The following is a 20,526-nucleotide window of genomic DNA, read 5'->3' on the forward strand; positions in this document are numbered from 1 at the left end:
ATCCTTTGAAAATTGACTATTCAAACCCAGAAATGGATGACTTTGATATGACAGTCTCAGCTCTACATTGTACGTTTAGCAGTTACATTCCATAAGAGTCCCATGTATCCAACTAAACTTGAGCTAATTTGCCTAGAAGTCTATTGATATCACATGGTCCATAACTAAGTCATGTGGGGTGTGTTTGTGTGTGTGTGTGTGTGTGTGTGTATACACATGGATGTCCAAATGTTGGTTGGTTTTTAAATTTTATTATGGAAACTTCTGCTTCTGATTATGACAAAATAGAACATATCAGACTGTCTTAATGACAGACTGTAAAAATCAGATTTAAAAAAACTTAAATTTGTTTGCAGACATCAGAGAGTAATCTAAAGACAGCCAGATCTTGATAGACACAATTTCTGCAGAGAAGGAAACATATTGAGATGAGATCTATATTTCCTCTTGGAGCTTTTGCTTATTCTCAATAGTGGACATAAATGCCAAATGGAAAGCTGCATCCTAGAGCCTGTGGCAGTCTCTGAGGGCTATGTAGATAAAAATTAGTGCTCAAGCCTCCCAAAGCAACCATGATATGAAAAGTCAAAATGTTGGGTAAAAGAAAAGTATTGAAAAGTTAACCTGATATTTTTCCTGCAATTTCCCTTTGAGGAATATGCCCAGGGCAAGTTATTGGGAATCTAAATTGAGCATAGTTAAAGGATAAAAAGTTATGCAAAGAATGCAAGAGATTAATTTGGCTAGAGAGACAAAAGTTGAGATCTCAGGACTAACCAATTGTAGAAGACCTGGTAAGCAACCCAGACTTTCAGTGGAGTTTCCTTCTTTGGTATTGCCCTAACAATAAGAGAAATCCCCAAATATGTCAGTTTCTACAAAACAAGATATCTAGCTAGAACTAAGTCATGGTGATCTTCCACGGTCTATGCATTTTCCAGAAGTAAATATATCAAAAACCATAGCCAAAGCACAAATTACAAAATCATCCATAGATAAAAGACACATTAACTTCAAGGAAATTGAAAGCCAACTTTTCATCTGAAACCATGGAAGCCAGACAGCACAATGACATCTTAAAGTGCTAAAAGAAAAGAACTGGCAAAATAGAATTATATGCTCACTGAAAATATACTTCAAAGATAAAGTGAAATAAGACATTTTCAGAAAACAAACAAAAAAGAAAAAAAAGAGAATTTGTAGTAGTAGTCTCTTACTAAAAGAAATACTAAAACAATGTTTCAGGAAAAAATAAGATGATTTTGAATTGCAGATTTGTAAAAGTAGCCAAAACATGTACCTCTTCCTCCTTTCACCTCCTTGCAATTTGTTTTTGCAGATCCTCCCCTCAAGATTTGAGTCAATTTTACCCCAAATTGAATCTATTTGCCAGGTTGTTATGAATTGAATTATGTACCCTTCCACATTTATATATTAAAGTCCTAACCACCAGTACCTCAGAATATGACCTCATTTGGAGCCAATCTTTTATAGGTAGTCAAGCTAAAGTGAAGTCTTTAGTGTGGTCCTTAATCTACTATGTCCTTGAATAAAAGGGAAATTTGGACACAGAGATATGGGTAGAGGGAAGACAATGTGAAGAGACACAGGGAGAAGATATTTACAAGCCAAAGAGATAGCCCTGGAACATAGCCTTCCTCACAGCCCTCAGAAGGAGCCAACCCTCCCAACACCCTGATTTGGGGCTTCTAGCCTCCAGAACTGTGAATTGTTTAAGCCATCCGGTCTGTGGTCCTTGGTTATAGCAGCCCTAGCAAACTAATATACAGGTGCACTGCTTTTGGTCAATGGAAACTGACAGACACAGAGGCTTGAAAAAGGCTATGAGTTGCTCTCTTGCCATCTTTGGAACTCTGAAACGGGCCAGACTAATGGAGGATAGGATACTATATGGAAAAAAGTTTCAGCTGTGTCTTTCCAACTGCGACATATCCTAGACTAATGAGCCTAACAACTTCCTCATGTGAAACAGGCCATTCTAGATCACTCTGCAATCAGCTGACCTGCTAACTGACCACAGAAGCATAAAAAAACCTAGCTGTCAGCCGAGCCAGGTCACAAACAGGCGGATACACAGAAACTTGAGCCTAAGAAAACAGTTGTTTTAAGTCAACCACTAGAATATGAGGTTGTCTGTTTCATACCAAAATCTAAGAGGTACACAGAAGTAAGAAAATTCAGGAAAGGAAGAAGATCCATGGAAAAGGTAAATAAATAAGTAAAAATTATTTGTGACTGTCTAAAACACAACTAATAATGTCTTGTGGGGTTGAAAATATGTATCAAATAGGGTACAATGCAAAAAATGTCCTCAAAGTGGCAGAATTGTAAATAAATGGTAAGGTGTTATAGGGTCTTGCCTTTATGAATTCTGCATTTGTTTGTGTTTTTAGGAAGATTTTCTTTGCAATGACAAATACTTGTGTTTGTTTTGTTATTTAATTATGGAAAAGTGTATATATTCATATATTTTCTTCTAAGACATCTGTTTTGTGCATTTGTTTTTTTATCTAAATATTCAATAATTTTTTTGAATTAGCTACAACTTATTTTGGGGAGTCATATAGAATACAGATTTTTCAAATAGTTAACCAATTGCCCTAATACTTTTTAAATATCATTCTTTTTAAGATGCCCATTTTTCATATATTAAATTTTACTTGTAAGGATGATATCATTTAAAAATATTCCTTTTCTTTTATTCCTCACAATGTCATTTCTCCTAGTAGTAGTACTGCACAATTTTCCATTGAATTTTCTAATGAACTTTAATTCTCACTGACATCACTTAGGAACAGATCCTCATCATTTCACATTTTGTATTTCCTAACTGATCTTCCTATTAGCATAAGGCTAAAATAAGATATTCTTCCCCTTCATATGCCAACTCTCAACTTAAAAACTTTACTCGTTCTAGATCATTAATTAGGCCTACCCTTCAAAATCCTTGAAGTGCTTGCATAAATTTTGCTTTGCTTACTTCTTGGAAGCAATTTCTCCCGGATCTCTCATGTTTCCGCATGCCTTCTGAACACAGGCATTGGCAGCTTTTGTTCCAGACTGTGTTTTCAAGGGTATTTGAAGAGCAAACAGACTTGAAAGATAGAGATGGTATTTCCTTGGGGCAGAGGAAGATTTGTTTGTTGTTTGGGATAAAAAGGATAACATCTCCCTCTGGGATGAAGTTTGGGCAGGTATTCCAGTTGGCCCCTTTAAAAGATTGGAGTTTCCTAGGCTCAGGGTTTCTCAGCTGTGACATAAACTTACTGCATCCACCTGGGCTGTTTTGTGTTCTACCCACGGGACTGGGGACAAGCAGAAACAAAGCAAACATGAAGTTCAAAATGCCTACCATATCATGAGTAAAAAGGCTTTTTTTCTCTGACTCAGGAATCTTGTGTCTTGCCAGTAGCCATAAAACTGTTGTTGGCTAACTTGGTACCTTGCAAATGGGGTATAATCCCAGGGTACTCGACCCAAGTAATAATACTCTTATCTGCAGAATTGGTTTCATAGTCTATTGGACTTCTACAATAATATGTTCAAAATCATCAGGTTCCGTGGTTAAATGACACTGCAAACATTTTCTTTTACCATTTCTTTTTTATTGAGGTATAAATGACATATAACTTTGTGCAAATTTAAGGTGCACATGTTGATTTGATACATTTAGATATTGCAGTATGTTTACCAGTGTAGAGTTAGTTAATCCCTCTATTATGTCACATAATTATTTTTTGTGGTGACAACATTTAAGATCTTGTCCCTTTTAGCAACTTTGAAGTGTATAAACAGAGACAAATAGGCTCATACCACCTTCTTTTAGTTCCCAAGCACAGTTTGGTATTTCAAACCGGGATAACTCAAACATGCAACAGGTGGTCTATGAAATGACCCATTATTAAGATAATTGTTATGGATCCCTCTGGCCTTAGATCTTACATTCACTGCTTGTTTCAGCGTTACCAATCTTCTGATCCTTTTGTTTTTTTATTTTCTTCTCTGTTACTCTTTAGCCTGATGTTACCTCATACATTTGATAGGATAATTTCTTAATATTCTCAAAGGCATAGCCTGAATTTACCCTCAAGTGCTTTAAAATCTTGGATATTGAGGGCATACATTCACCTTGCTCAGGTCCTGAGACTACACTTTAGCATTGACCACGTGTGGTGTGGTGTGCTCTACGTTCTTGGGTATCGCCATCTGTGAAAATTGTGTATATATTTATATATATATATAAGTATATGTATATATAGGTATGTATGTATATATGTATGTATATATATAAACCAGGTATAGTTATATATACAGATATATATATGGTTATAGTTATATAAAATCCTTAATATAATTAATGAAGATTTTTCACATGTACTTTGTCATTTAATGAATATACCACCAATATAAGGTTTTAAACTCCCTTTTATAAAAAGGAAGGAAATAAAGCTTAATTATGTGGTCTGTCAAAGGTATATAGTTATTAAATGATATAGTCTTTTTTTAAGATTTTATTTATTCATCTGACAGAGAAAGACACAGCGAGAGAGGGAACACAAGCAGGGGGAGTGGGAGAGGGAGAAACAGACTTCCCGCCGAGCAGGGAGCCCGATGAGGGGCTCGATCCCAGGACCCTGGGATCATGACCTGAGCCGAAGGCAGACACTTAATGAGTGAGCCAGGCACCCTTAAATGATATAGTCTTGAACACAGGACCTCAAATTCCAAATCTCAGAGTTAAATGATTTATAATAAATTACTTTGCCCTAGGCAATGGCTGAGGATACAAAGATGAATAAAATTAACCCCTTTAGGGGTTAGATCTTTAGGAGATATTGGAGAGAGAGTGTATCCCTAGTCTATATTTATCCATTTATATCAGTGACAAGTTTTCCTTCACAAATTCTCAACAGGCGTCTTTTTATTAGAAGAAAACATCTTCATTACCTTCTCTGAATCGTGTAGCATTTAAGGCTGATTATGGGTGAGTAGTAACATATTTGTGAGCTGTGAGTGACCAATCACCAATCTTGGCTTTGGATCTAGGTGTCTTATCATAAAATTTCTGAGTCTCACTTTTATTCTTGGTGACAAATATGAATAACTACTAGAATAGTAGTTGATCCCTGCATAGGCAGAGCTGGTCCCTGCCTCAGGGACTTGATTTTAATCTTTATTAGTTGAAACCCTCACAAGACTCACTGATACACTGCTTTCAGGTTTTGCCTCAAAACTGTCCATGTCAATGAGGTATTCCTTGACCATGCCATTAAAAATAGCCCCTCCCGAGTGCAAACTAGTGCAGCCACTCTGGAAAACAGTATGGAGGTTCCTCAGAAAGTTAAAAATAGAACTACCCTATGATCCAGCAATTGCACTACTGGGTATTTACCCAAAGAATACAAAAATATTAATTCAAAGGGATACATGCTTCTCATTTTATAACAGCATTATCTACAATAGCCACGATAGGGAAGGACCCCAAATGTCCATCAACTGATGAATGGATAAAGAGGAGGTGGTGTATATATATACAATGCAATATTACTCAACCATAAAAAGGAATGAAATCTTGCCACTTGCAATGATGTATATGGAGCTAAAGAGGCAAAATGAGTCAGTCAGAGAAAGACACCATAAGAATTCACTAGTATGTGGAATTTAAGAAACAAAACTGATGAACATAGGGTGAAAAAAAAGAGAGAGAGGGAAACCAGAAAACAGACTCTTAACTACAGAGAACAAACTGAGGGTTACTGGAGGGGAGGTGGGTGGAGGGATGGGTTAAACAGGAGATGGGGATTAAGGAGTGCACTTGTGATGAGCACTGGGTATTGTATGACAGTGTTGAATCACTACATTGTACACCTGAAACTAATATTACACTGTATGTTAACTAACTGGAATTTAAATAGAAACTTGAAAAAAATATCACCTCCTTATACACCTTTTCATTTTAGAGGCCATTTTCCAGTTTATTATCAGAAACTGCATTGTAAATATTTTACATGTCTATTTTCTCTGTGTTTTCTAGAACCTAAGCAGCATGAGGGATAGAACTTTGTCTAACTCTACTGTTTTATTTCTCATGCACAGAGCAGTGTTTGACACATAGTAAGACTCAGTATAAATAGTTTTATGGAACTACATATAGCCAAGGCTTTGGCAGTTTGAGGAATTAAGGTGTCTGTACCCTCAACACCATGAGTAACACAGGTAAACATGTAATATTTTTAAAAAATAAAGTGTTCATCTTCTGTGTGTAATAGCTCATATATGTTAAATTATTGCTATCTGTTAAAATATTTCTATAATTTTTGTTTTGTTTGGATTCTTGCTAGGGCATATGTTATTAATATCTCAGTAAACAGCCATAGGTATTAAGTCTATTCCATTCTTTCTCTGGAACTAAGCAAATGTTAGCTATTCAAGTAATCAGTAGCCCTCCCTTCATTACAAATTTAAGTTTGAAACTAGGCTTTGATGTAGTAGTCGTTAAATTTGTTGGTGGTCATGAATCCTTTAAAGAGTTGCTTAAGCAATACCTACTGATTTTGGCCCGGGAAAATGCACACACACACACACACATATGCATAATTCTTGGCATATAATTTCAGAAGGACTAGAGACCATTTAACAGCTATCCATGAACCTAAGGAAGACTTTAAAATTTTGGTTTCTTTTATAGGAAAGCTGAAGTCCACGATGCTTTAGTTGTGATTGGGCAGTGGCACCCCTATATATCTTTGTCAAGAGGTGATTTCTCCCCTTTGGTATCACTCCGTAAGTCTACTGAGTTTCCCAGGACACTGAAACTTAACTCATCAGTGACTTGATTTGGATTGCTTCTCTTTCTTCATCTGTCAACCCTGAGTTCTAAATATCTCAGACATAACACATTCCTTACCCAAACATCTGTGGTCTATACCTCAGTGGTTCCTCTTTGCTCATTTACTTTTGATTTACCATGCCTGGGACAGAAAAAAACCTGGTTACATCACTTTTTGTTTTGATGATCAGTTGTTTGCTCTATCCCTGGGTTGTAATTTCTGTTCCTCTGGCAAGATGGTCTAGACCCCTTTTAAGAGTTCATATTGATGCTAGGAAGTATGTACTAATTTTGTTTTGAAATCTGGATGGAGCCTCATATGAGGGGAAGCAGGACACCCCAAAATATTTTAGGCTTTAGTAGATTATTATGAAATCTAGCAATTGTATATGGATATTTTAATAAGCTGTCTAATATGGTTGTGCAGGATTTTTAATGCATAGGGTAAATCCACATTTATGACTATGTATTATAGATTACCCTGAAGTGTTTTCTGCTAAGTCATGCAAATTTATTTTGTCTATTCAGCCAGATTTTAAACATATATACATTTTATAGCCAGTATTTTAAACCATACACATAACAATGAGAGAATGGACATTTAATAAATGCTTTCTCATTGACTAAAATGCAATAGTGTACATTTAACATAATATTTAGTCTCATTAACTTTTACTCATAGTCAGTAATAACTGCAATAAACCAAGGACACTTCACTAAATTCCAACAGATAGTTTCAGGTGGTTAAAAAAACAAAAAACAAAAACAATTAGCAAACTCCTGATTATTATATTTGGTTTTTATTTTTCCCTTAGCAATTAAGGTTAATCTTTAGCATATCATATATTTCATATTATCTTGGATCTGTTCATATTATTAATGTATTCCTTTTGATTTTTATGTCCTTTTAAGTGGCATAAAACATGAACCATGAGGGGCACCTGGTTGGCTCATTTGGTTGAGCATCTGACTCTTGATTTCAGCTCAGGTAAAGCTCTCAGGGTCGTGAGAATGATCCCTGTGTCGGGCTCTGCACTCAGCTGGGAGTCTGCTTGAGTTTCTCTCTCTCCCTCTCCCTTGGCCCCTCCCTGGTTCCCTGAAAGAATTAATGAAAGTGATAAACCCCTAAACAGACTTATCAAAAAGAAAAGAGAAAGGACCCAGATAAATAAAATCATGAATGAGAGAGGAGAGATCATAACCAACACCACAGAAATACAAACAATTATAAGAGAATATTATGAAAAATTATATGCCAATAAACTAGGCAATCTGGAAGAAATGGACAAATTCCTAGAAACTACAAACTGCCAAACTGAAATAGAAAGAAATAGAAAATTTGAACAGACCCATAACCAGCAAAGAAATTGAATCAGTAATCAAAAATCTCCCAACAAAGTCCAGGCCCAGATGGCTTCCCAGGGAAATTCTACCAGACATTTAAGGAAGAATTAATACCTATTCTCAAACTGTTCCAAAAAATAGAAATGGAAGGAAAATTTCTCAACTCATTCTATGAAGCCAGCATTACCTTGTTCTGAAGAAAAGATTTATGGCAGCTATACTCTCTGTTTTGAAGGGGAAAAAAACACCTTCGTGATACTATAAAATTCTAATAGGACTACAGAAAGAAGAAGAGAGAAATCTGCACATAGATGAGGATAATAGTAAGCAGTAAAGGAGAATAAGACAGAGTTACATTAAATTGGGTACTTACAACATCCAATCTCATTACCTGGGGAAGCCCCATGGAGACATCCAGGCTAGAGTCCTGATTGAGAGGCCTGGACAAGCATCCTCCCCTCAGGTGAGACTTCCAACTGACCATCCCTATATGGGCTGCTTTTATAGGGTAAATGACAGGGTCTGAAATTAAACATTTGTTTGCCTACATGCAGATTGGAGTGCACTACATTTCTATGTTATCATGTCTTTACATATTTAAGGAGGCTGCGCTAGCTGTGCTTGCTTCCCCTCCCAGAGGGCATGTAAGGCAAAATTTATTGCTCTTGGTGTCCAGACCAGAAGGGCCAATTCTGACCCGGAGGCCAGCTAATGTCAACTAATCAGTCTACCAAGGTCACTTATGCAGCACAAGTCTCACAAACAACATTCTTTAACCTGCCTGGTACATGCAGGCTGAGGTGGTTGGATATGAAGGACAAATTACAGAAAACTCCATCCATATAATACATATCTTGATTCAAAATCAAAGACCCCCCCCCACACACACACACTAAAAGGAGAATTACAGGGCAACATCCATGATGAACATGGATGCAAAAATTCTCAACAAGGTACTAGCGAATCAAATCCAACAGTACATTGAAAGAATTATTCACCATGGTCAAGTGGGATTTATTTCTGAGCTGTAGGGATGGTTCAATATTTGCAAATCATCAACATGATATACCACATTAATAAAAGAAAGGGTAAGAACCATATGATCCTATCAATAGATGCAGAAAAAGAATTTGATAAAATACAGAATCCATTCTTTTTATTTTATTTATTCATTTGAGAGAGAGAGCTAGAGTGTGAGCAAGAGAGAGCACATAAATGGGAGGGAGGGGCAGAGGGAGAGGGTGAAGCAAACTCCCCACTGAGCAGGAACCCTGATGCAGGGGTCAATCCCAGGACCCTGGAGTCACAACCTGAGCTAAAGGCAGATGCTCAACTGACTGAGTCACCCAGGTTCCCCTCTTTTTTTAAAAGATTATTTATTTATTTATTAGTTAGTTAGTTTATTTATTTATTTATTTATTTATTTATTTATTTATTTATTTATGAGAGGGAGAGAGAAAATGGGGGGGGGGAGAGGAGAGGGGGGAAAGGAGGGGAGAGAGAAGGGAAAGAATCTCAAAGAGACTCCATGCTGAGTGCAGAACCTGATGCAGGGTTCAATATCAAGACTCTGAGATCATGACCTGAGCCAAAAGCAAGAGCTGGACATTTAACTGACTGAGCCACCCAGGCACCCCTACAGCATCCACTCTTGTTAAAAACCCTTAATTGCAGGAGACAAACTGAGGGTGCTGGAGTGGGGGGTGGGGTGGGAGAGATGGGGTGACTGGGTGATAGACACTGGGGAGGGTATGTGCTCTGGTAAGTGCTGTGAATTGTGCAAGACTGTTGAATCTCAGATCTGTACCTCTGAAACAAATAATGCAATATATGTTAAGAAAAAAAAAAAAAAAGAAGGAGGTAGCGGGAGGGGAAGAATGAAGCGGGGGAAATTGGAGGGGTAGACGAACCATGAGAGACTATGGACTCTGAAAAACAAACTGAGGGTTCTAGAGGGGAGGGGGGTGGGAGGATGGGTTAGCCTGGTGGTGGGTATTGAGGAGGGCACATTCTGCATGGAGCACTGGGTGTTATGCACAAACAATGAATCATGGAACACTTGATCTAAAACTAATGATGTAATGTATGGGGATTAACATAAGAATAAAAAAAAATCCTCAACAAAGTAGATGGAGATGGAACATACCTCAACACCATAAAAGTCATATGCGAAAGAACCACAGCTAATATTATCCTCAATGGGGAAGAACTGAGAGCTTTTCCTCTATGTTCAGGAACAAGACAAGGATATACACTTTCACCATTACTATTTAATAACATAGTACTGGAAGTCTTACCCTCAACAAACAACAAAAAGAAAATAAAGGGCATTCAGATAGGCAAGGAAGAAGTCAAACTTTCAGTGTTTGCAGATAATATGATACTCCACCTAGAAAACCCAAAAACCTCCACCAATAGATTGTTAGAACTAATACACGAATTCAGCAAAGTAACAGGATATGAAATCAAAGTACAGAAATCTGTTGCATTTCTATACACGAATAATGAAGCAGCAGAAAAAGAGATCAAGGAATTGATCCCATATACAATTGTGCCCAAAACAATAAGATATCTAGGAATAAACCTAACCTAAGAGGTAAAAGATATGTACTCTGAAAACTATAAAACACCTGTGAAAGATATTGAAAAGGATGGAAAGAATTAGGAAAACATTCCAGGTTCATGTATTGGAAGAACATTGTTAAAATGTCCATACTACCCAAAGCAATCTACACATTTAATCCAATCCCTATCAAAATACCACCAGCATTTTTCACAGAGCTAGAACAATTCTAAAATTTGTATGGAATGACAAAAGACCCCAGATAGCTAAAACATTCTTGAAAAAGAAAAGCAAAGCCGGAGGCATTGTGATTCCAGACTTCAAGCTATATTACAAAGCTGTAATCATCAAGACAGTATGGTACTGGCACAAAAACAGACACATAAATCAATGGAACAGAATAGAAAATTCAGAAGTGGACCTACCACTATATGGTCAACTAATCTTTGACTAAGCAGGAAAGAATACCCAAAGGAAAAAAGACAGGCTCTTTGACAAATGGTGCTGGGAAAACTGGAAAGCAACATGAAGATTGAAACTGGACCACTTACTTACACCATACACAGAAGTAAATTCAAAATGGATGAAAGACCTAAATGTGAGACAAGAAGCTGTCAAAATCCTGGACAAAAACACAGGCAGCAACCACTTTGATCTCGGCCACAGCAACTTTTTACTAGACACGTCTCTGGAGGCAAGGGAAACAAAAGCACAAATGAACTATTGGGACCTCATCAAGATAAAAACTTCTGCACAGCAAAGGAAACAATCAACAAACTAAAAGGCAGACTTTGGAATGGGAGAAGACATTTTCAAATGACATATCTGATAAAGGTTTAGCATCCAAGATCTATAAAGAACTTATCAAACTCAACACCCAGAAAACAAATAATCCAGTTAAGAAATGGGCAGAAGACATGAACAGACATTTTTTCCAAAGAAGACATCCAGATGGCTAATGGACACATGAAAAGATGCTCAACATGACTCCTCATCAGGGAAATGCAAATCAAAACCATGATGAGATATCACCTCACACCTGTCAGAATGGTTAAAATTAACTCAGGAAACAGCAGATATTGGTGAGGGTGCAGAGAAAGGGAAACCCTCTTACACTGTTGGTGGGAAAGCAAACTGGTGCAGCCACTCTGGAACACAGTATTTAGGTTCCTCAAAAACTTAAAAATAAAAACACCCTATGATCCAGCAGTTGCACTACTAGGTATTGCCCAAAGCATACAAAATTACTGATTCAAAGGAGTACATGTACCTCGCTCGATGTTTATAGCAGCATTATCAACAATAGCCAAACTATGAAAAGAGCCCAAGTGTCCATGGACAGATGAATGGATAAAGAAGAAGTAGTATATATATATATATACAATTCAATATTAGTCAGCCATCAAAAAGAATGAAATCTTGCCATTTGCAATGACAAGGTTGGAACTTGAGCGTATTGTACTAAGTGAACTAAGAGAAGCAAATACCATATGATTTCACTCATATTGTGGAATTCAGGAAACAAAACATATGAACATAGGGGAAGGAGAAAAAAAAGAGAGTGAAGGAAGCCGTAAGAGACTCTTAATGATAGAGAACAAACTCAGGGTTGATGGAGGAAGGTGGGTGGCGGATGGGCTAAATGGGTGATGGGTATTAAGGAGGGCACTTGTTATGATGAGCACTGGGTATTATACATAAATGATGAATCACTAAATTCTACTCCTGATGCCAACATTACACTATATGTTAACTAACTAGAATTTAAATAAAAACTTGTAAGAAAAAAAATGAAATGCTCTGATTGGACATGCCCAATTTAACCCCCAAAACTAAGAGAGGTGGGAGTCAGCTCTATTTAAAGCCCATGGAATTGATGAATTGAACCTGGGAAGCCATAGTCTCTAGAGAAACACTGCTTTATAGTTCTCAAAAAATAGAGTAAGAATGATGTATGTCTGGCTTTTTGCCAACATATACACACTACCAACCATTTACTGTGTGTGACTTTGGGCAAGTTAATTTTTTGACCTTAAATCTTTCTAACTATATAATAAAAATAATATATATCTTCTAGAATTTTTATGACTATTAAATGAGATAGCTTTTATATATGTGTATATATATATATATATGGCATAATGATTAACATATAATAAATTCCCAATTAATATTAGCTTTCTCTTTTTACGTGTACTTTCCCAAACTGCCTGCTCTCCTACCCCAATGTCAAATGTATAGTCCAGTTATATTTATCCAAAACATAAAAATCTCTTAGAATCTGGATTAAGCCTGTTACAATAACCCTGTCTCTCCTCTTCCTTCCTTCATTTTCCTTCCTTTTTTCATTCACTTTTTTTCCTTCTTTCCCTTTCCTCTCCATACTATCTCTGTAATATGTGCAATTATTTCATTAATTGTTGAGAGCAAACAGGATAAATTACAAGTGCTTATTGCAAAGACTGCATACCTAAAGCAGTCTGAATATAGAGTTTAGTGTTAGTAATTGTGAGCAAGCACATTTAGAATGATCTCCATAATTTGAATAACTATAATACCAATGTTTTCTAAATGAATAATTTCTTATTTTAATATAATATTATTTGTACTTATCCTAGGTCAATTTCTGGTAGTTTACATTATACTTAGCTTCAAATGTTCACTGAGAAATGACCTAAATTAAATCAGTAATTCTTTCTGTGCCGCTGCTATTAGGTTCAATTACTTGAGGACAGAGAATTAATATTAGGGCTAACAATAGTTACTTATATAACATTACATCTTAATGAGGTTGAAGTGTTAACATTGGCCAGAGTTATGCCATGAAACTGGTACACATTAATTGAAAAACTATGTTATAATCACCCCTCAAATCAAATAGTCCAGACTCCTTGACGAGGGCATAATTCAAAAGTGAAGCCTCATGGCATCAACTGAGAACACTGCAAACGAACTTTGAAAGTTTTCACAGATTCATTAATTCTTTAACACAATATGTGGAAATTAGTTTGAACTTCAAACAGATTTGAACAAAATATCGTCTATGCTATATGAGATTTACAATGAAGGGAAAGATAGACACAAACCATAAAAAAAAAAGATTTTAAAAAGATAATCTTTACTTACTACAATTAAGCTCATTTAGTTTTAATTGCATAAAATAATGTAACTTGAATTTGAGCAAAATATCTACCTATTGAGTTTAATTTTTTCCTGGATATTTTGAATGTTTACTTTAGCAACTTGTTTCTTCATATTATGCATATATTTTAAGGGAATGCTTTAATATATTACAAAAACACAGTTTTTAAATGAAGTGAAATTCATTTGCTAAAATATTATAAAACCTGAAAACCCTGACTTTATGAAGTGTAGAAATGCTTGTTTTTAAATAGAAATATATCTTAATTCCAAATCAAATACCATTTTGTTATACCCCTTCTGCCTTAATCTGTAGGAAAATTAGCTATCACTCTTACTTTTAGAAAGGTTTGCAATCTCAGGTATTTAGAACAGCAATCCCATGATGGTTGTGTTGGTATTTATTGATAGCATTAAAGGTGGGAGTGTGTTTTGAGGTGTAGGTGGGGCTCTTTAGGACCTCCTTAAAATTTGTCTGTGATTGGCAAGTCTGTTTCCATCTCTGTCTTCTATTATTTTTCAAGGAACTTCTATTTTGGGGAATTTATACCACCTAATTTGATACCCTCTATCTCTTCTTTTTCTCACTTTTTTTTGGTCTTCATTTTTAAATTCAATATTCTAGCATATTTCCTTACTTTTGCCTTCCAAGCCTTCTACTGATTAAGAAAAAAACTATTCTGGAAATTTTGTTTTAAAAATGTAAGATCAGGGGACGCCTGGGTGGTTCAGTTAGCTAAGCATCTGCCTTCAGCTCAGGTTGTGATCTTTGGGTCCTGGGATCAAGCCCCACATTGGGCTCCTTGCTTAGTGGGCAGTCTGTTTGTCCCTCTCCCTCTGCCCTTCCCCTCTGTTCATGCTCTCTCTCTCAAATAAATAAAATCTTTAAAGAAAATAAAAATGTAAGATCAGAATAGCCAAGTTAATTTTGAAGAACAAACTTGCTATATTGATAGTATCAGATATTAATACCTAGCAGTAAGCTACAGTAATGAATATAGTGTGATACCAATATAAGAGTAAACCAATAAAATCAGGACTGAGGGTCCACAAAGAGACCCACACATACATATATGGCCATTGATTTATGACAAGGTAGTACTGGAGTGTGATGGAAAAAGGATATATTTTTATTTACCAGTAACTATTGCTGAAAATATTGAATATTCATGTGAAAAAAAATCTTGATCCCACTTGATACTGTATTGCAGATAAAAATGTGATAAAATTATAACGTTTCTACAAGAAAACAATGAAAAATATCTTAATGACATTAGGATTTGTAAAGATTTTTTAAGAACACTCAAAAAAGTGGCGCCTGGGTGGCTCATTTGGTTAAGCATCTGCCTTGGGCTCAGGTCATGATCCGGGGGTCCTGGGATCCAACCCCATGTCTGGCTCCCTGTCAGCGGGGAGTCTGCTTCTCCCTCTGCCCCTCCCCCCAGTCATGCTCTCTCTCTCTCTCTCTCTCTCTCAAAAAATTAATAAAATCTTAAAAAAAAGAACACAAAAATTACAGGAGAAAATTAGTAAATTGATCAACATTAAACATCAACAATTTTTGTTCTTCCAAAGACATCATTCAAAGAGTGAAAATTCGAGCCACCCATTGGAAGAAGATATTTGCCATCTTATTATCTGATGAAGAATGCATATCCTGTATATTTAGAGATAAAACTCCTACAAATCACTAAGAAAAAGAAAATTCAGAAGAAAAATAGCAAATAGCTTGACTGGACACTTTATAAGCAGCCATCAAAATTACCAATAAACGTATCGACTAATGCTAAATTCATTAGTCATTAAGGAAATATAAATTAAGGTCACAGTTTAATACTACCATATACCTATTAGAATTGCAAAAATAAAAAAAAAAACTGAACCAAGTTTTTTTGTGGTGCAAACTGTTGGTGGAGCAAACTGTTGGTGAGATTGTTATTAGAATCATTTTGGGAAGCAACCTTGCAGTATCTCTTAAGTTGAACATTTGCACATGCTTCGAAGCAGCAGATCTCCGATGTGTAAATGCAACAGAAATGTGTGTGTATGTACAATCAAAGACAAGCTTAATGATGTCCATAGCAGCACTGTTTATAAAGGCCCCAAACTGAGAACAAGTGAAAGGAGTAGAATTAATAAATTGTGGTATATTCCTACAAGCGATTACTATTCAGCAATGAAAGTGAACAAAATGATAACTGAGCAATATTATATGAAATAATCACAAAAAGGGTTGAGCAAAATAAGCCAATCACAAGAGTTTATATTGTATAAATACATGTAAAATAAAAAGGCAGAACTAATTAGCATAGTAATATTTGCTGGGAAGAGAGAGATACTGGAAGGGAGGATGACAGGAGCTTCTGTGGTGTTGATAATATCCTATCTCTTGATGTTTGTAACATTGCAAGGATGTATTCACTTTGTTAAAATCATTGAGCTGTACAATTTTTGATTACAGCACTATTTTGCATGTATATTATATTTCTTTAAAATATTACATGAATTTCTAAGACACCTTTATAATTATTCCTTTTTATTTTTCTTATGAGCCTGTTCTTGTTTTATAGATATACTTTCTTCTTGATCCCTTGCGCAGAGTAAAATTTTAAGATATTTAAGCTCTCATATGTTCCTAGCATTTTGTTTCATTTAGCTTTTTTCTATTTGTTTACTTTTACCATTTTTTTTTCCTACAGTCTCCATCAGATATGTGTTGATTCATGGTTTCTATTCCTATTTAAAATGAATTAGTGGGAAGCATTATAATGCACTTAGTGTACATAGGAAGGCTTATTTACCTGCAAATACTGAATTAGGGCAAGTGAATAGTTAATATACTATTATGTTGGTATTTCCCTAAGAAGACAATTAGGAAAGCTTTCCTTTGAAATACATTCACATGGACTCCTCTGTTTCTCCTTCCTAAAAAAGGAAATTTATTTTGAAAATAACTATGTTTTTGCATTTGTCTGAGACTAATGCTTAGACACTAGCTGTTTCCTTCCACTGCTGATATTGAGTGCTGGTTATGTATCTAGGTATAGGACCTGTAGGCAAGAGACTCTTGAATACTGTTCTAATTAATTCCACAATTGTAGTCCTACATCTTATGTTTGCATCCCAGCCTGTCCTAGGATCTTTCCAGAATCTTTATTAGAAGAGTGGTTCTCACCTTTGTTATAACCTCCCTGTACTCATTCTATTTACAAAACCTTCACTTTGCTTCTTAGTCACTGCAATTCCATTTGTATGCCCTTTCCAGAAAATACTTGAAATTCTTCATCTTTTGGTGATCTTTCATTGTTTTGGGTTTATACTTCTAATATCATCTCACTATCATCTTTATAGTGTTGTTGGAAGAAGAGTATAAATGTGTGGACTTAATTTATAACCTTGAATCACAAAGCAGATAAATACATGTTTAAAAACACACGTGTGTGTATGTGTGTATATGTTATAATTAAAGGAGCATTGTAATTAGTCAAAAGATAAACCTGGATTTAAGTTTCACTATAGCCATATATCAAGTAGTTGGTCTTGACCAAGTACCTAACAGTTTGGAGCTTAATTTGTTCATCTAAAATATGGAGATCTATGAATCACAGACCTGTACCTCTGAAACAAATAATACATTATATGTTAAAAAAAAAAAAAAGAAGATAATAGGAAGGGAAAAATGAAGGGGGGAATCAGAGGGGGAGACGAACTATGAGAGACTATGGACTCTGAGAAACAAACTGAGGGTTCTAGAGGGGAGGGGGGTGGGGGGATGGGTTAGCACTGCGATGGGTATTAAGGAGGGCATGTATACGCAAACAATGAATCATGGAACGCTACATCAAAAACTAATGATGTAATGTATGGTGACTAACATAACATAATAAAATAAAATTTAAAAGTAAATAAATAAAATATGAAGATCTAAAACATGTTAATTAACACATGAAACATAATGTATAAACTTTGAAATGCTGTATGGTTGTGAATGGCTTATTATTTTGTATTTATTGAAAATAATGAATATCACCTTATTAAGCAAAAATATAAAAAGCATTATATTGTATAACTTAAAAAATGTTGGTTCACATTCAATGCAGTAGTAATTGATGAGTCATGCAGATTTATTCTTGCTAATACTACTAATTATAATAATGAAATTATTCTATCTGTGCCATATTTTCCTAAAGCAATTAAGAAAACATAATAAATTATAGTCTCCCTATTTCTGTTCATCGTATTCAAATATCTTTATATACTGCATAGCTCTTAAGATTAAAATTAGTGCATTTTTTTTTTTAACTCAGAAGATCATCAGTATGAGAACCAAAAATACGTACACATTTAATACCTGAATAATGTGGGACATTTGTACTATGTTAACTTAGCTAAAATGGAGCTATGTTTCCAAGAATTCTGTTCCCTGTGTAATTCTAGATTATTATTGCCCACAGGAGAAATATCTGTAAAGTTTGGAAGACAGAAGGGAAACGGCAGCCATGTGCAGGCTTGGCAGGTTAGTGTTGGATTAGGCACTGCAAACTTGAGTCGTCACTCCTTTGCTTAAAACACTTAGTGCCTTCCCATGCTTTTTAAATATTGTACAAAATCTTTTATAAAGATTATTAGGATGGAAAAATGGATTCTACTATCTACATCTAAAATCTTGTTTTGAATTTCTCTTCCAATCAATCATTATACTCTAAACAACCTGTACTTAATTTAGTTCCTTGTGCAAGCCAAGCATTTTGTCAACTCATGTTCCACAGTCACATATCTCATGGTCCTTCTGCCTGGAAAGCTTTTATCCTGTTTTTGTCAGTCTTACTCCTGTAAATTCTTCAGGACTCAGCTCTGGCCCCCTACTCTAAGCCAGTTTCTATTCCTTTGTTATACAATGTATAGTTTTCATTCAGGGCACGTAACACAATTGTAATGAGAAAAAATTGTGTAATATTTTGTTTTATATCTTCTTCCTCCTTAGAAGCTCAAATTGAACTGGAACTGTGTTCCATAGCAACATCTTCATAAGATTTGTTATATAGGCAAATAAATGAAGAGTTTCAAGTCTACTCAGGATAGTCATAATTGTTAAAAGTAGAAAGATATAGTATTTCCAATAGTGTTACATCATATGAAAACATTGGGAAAATGGGTCTTTCTGTACACACACACACACACACACACACACACAAGCACACACATGACACCCTAAAGCTCTGATACAATTAAAATATAAGAAATAATGTGCATTTCTGTAACACAGACTTAAAATACACAAAAGTCATAATGAGGAAGGAAAAGTTTTAAAAACAAATATGCTAACATTTCCAAAGGAAAATAAATAAAACAATAGCAAAAGATCATGCCATAATGGATTTTTTAGTTCATATTTTGTTCAATTTTATAGTAGCTTGCATAAATTCCATAGCACTGACATATTAATTAACTTCAGAATATATATCCATTGTATTATCATTTAGGTAGGGATAGCTTGTTAACTAAAATTAAATGAATATAGCCTGTTACCAAGTATCAATTATGAAAAAAATATGAAAAATACCTATTGAACATACAAACTTTGTTTTCAAGAACTGTCTTAATCTTTGAATATTTATTTCAATTTCTCAAGTTTAATAATCCAATATTCTTAAGTAATCTGTGTTGGTGGATTTCAATCAATGTCTTACAAAAACACATTGTATTTCCATTATAATTAGTTTCTACTGCATGACTCAAACTTCATAGAAGATGTGAATGTACAGAAGGATGATAATATATTTTCTGGTGTCCAATACTTTAATTAAAATTAAAAATGCTATGACTACCATATTGGAGAAACTAATATATTGTCATTGGCAATGGAATAATTTATAATTTCCTGTTGATAGGCTAACATTTCATGAGCTAAGAAAAATGGACTATTTTCAAATGCACTGCTTTACAATAGGGACAAAATTGTCTTTCTCAGTGAAAATGTACCAAAACCCCTCAAAATCAAATGAGAGAAATTCTTATAAAGACTATCTTTGTATTGTTCACATAAACAGTTTAGAGTCTCTAAAATATTTTTATAGTACAATCTACTTGATTATTCTTTCTATAATACCCCCTCTTTATTAATTAGGATGTTGTTATGGCATTGATTCAGCACAATGAATTTCAGTGACTGAATGATAGAGTGTGTCTTTAATTATGACCCACTTGTAGGAAATATTGCATGAAGGTAATTATTTGTCTGACAATGAAGAGAGTTTGAGATGGTCTAATGGATGGTAATGTATATGCATTGGATGAGTTTGATTAGCATTTTCATTGATCAAGAATGTTGGAATTTAGTAACTGGCTTGACAACAGTGATTCCAGTATAATTTATTAATAACTATTGTTATTCTAGAAATGTCATTAGTAAGTTTTGGCACCATATATAAACCTGTAATTCAGCCACTCATTCAATGAATAAATTGAGCCCCTACCATTTATTAGATACTGTTTTAAGTCCTGGAAACATAATGTTGAATAAAACTAATAAGTTCTCTTTCACAAAATGCTTCCAGTCTAATACCATATGGACAGAAAGGTTAAAGAACAATATAAGAAAAGCGAAATAAATAAATATAGATAAAAG

The sequence above is a fragment of the Mirounga leonina genome, unplaced genomic scaffold (genome assembly GCF_011800145.1).
Source record: "Mirounga leonina isolate KUSES-001 unplaced genomic scaffold, KU_Mleo_1.0 Mir_129, whole genome shotgun sequence".
Taxonomy (NCBI): domain Eukaryota; kingdom Metazoa; phylum Chordata; class Mammalia; order Carnivora; family Phocidae; genus Mirounga; species Mirounga leonina.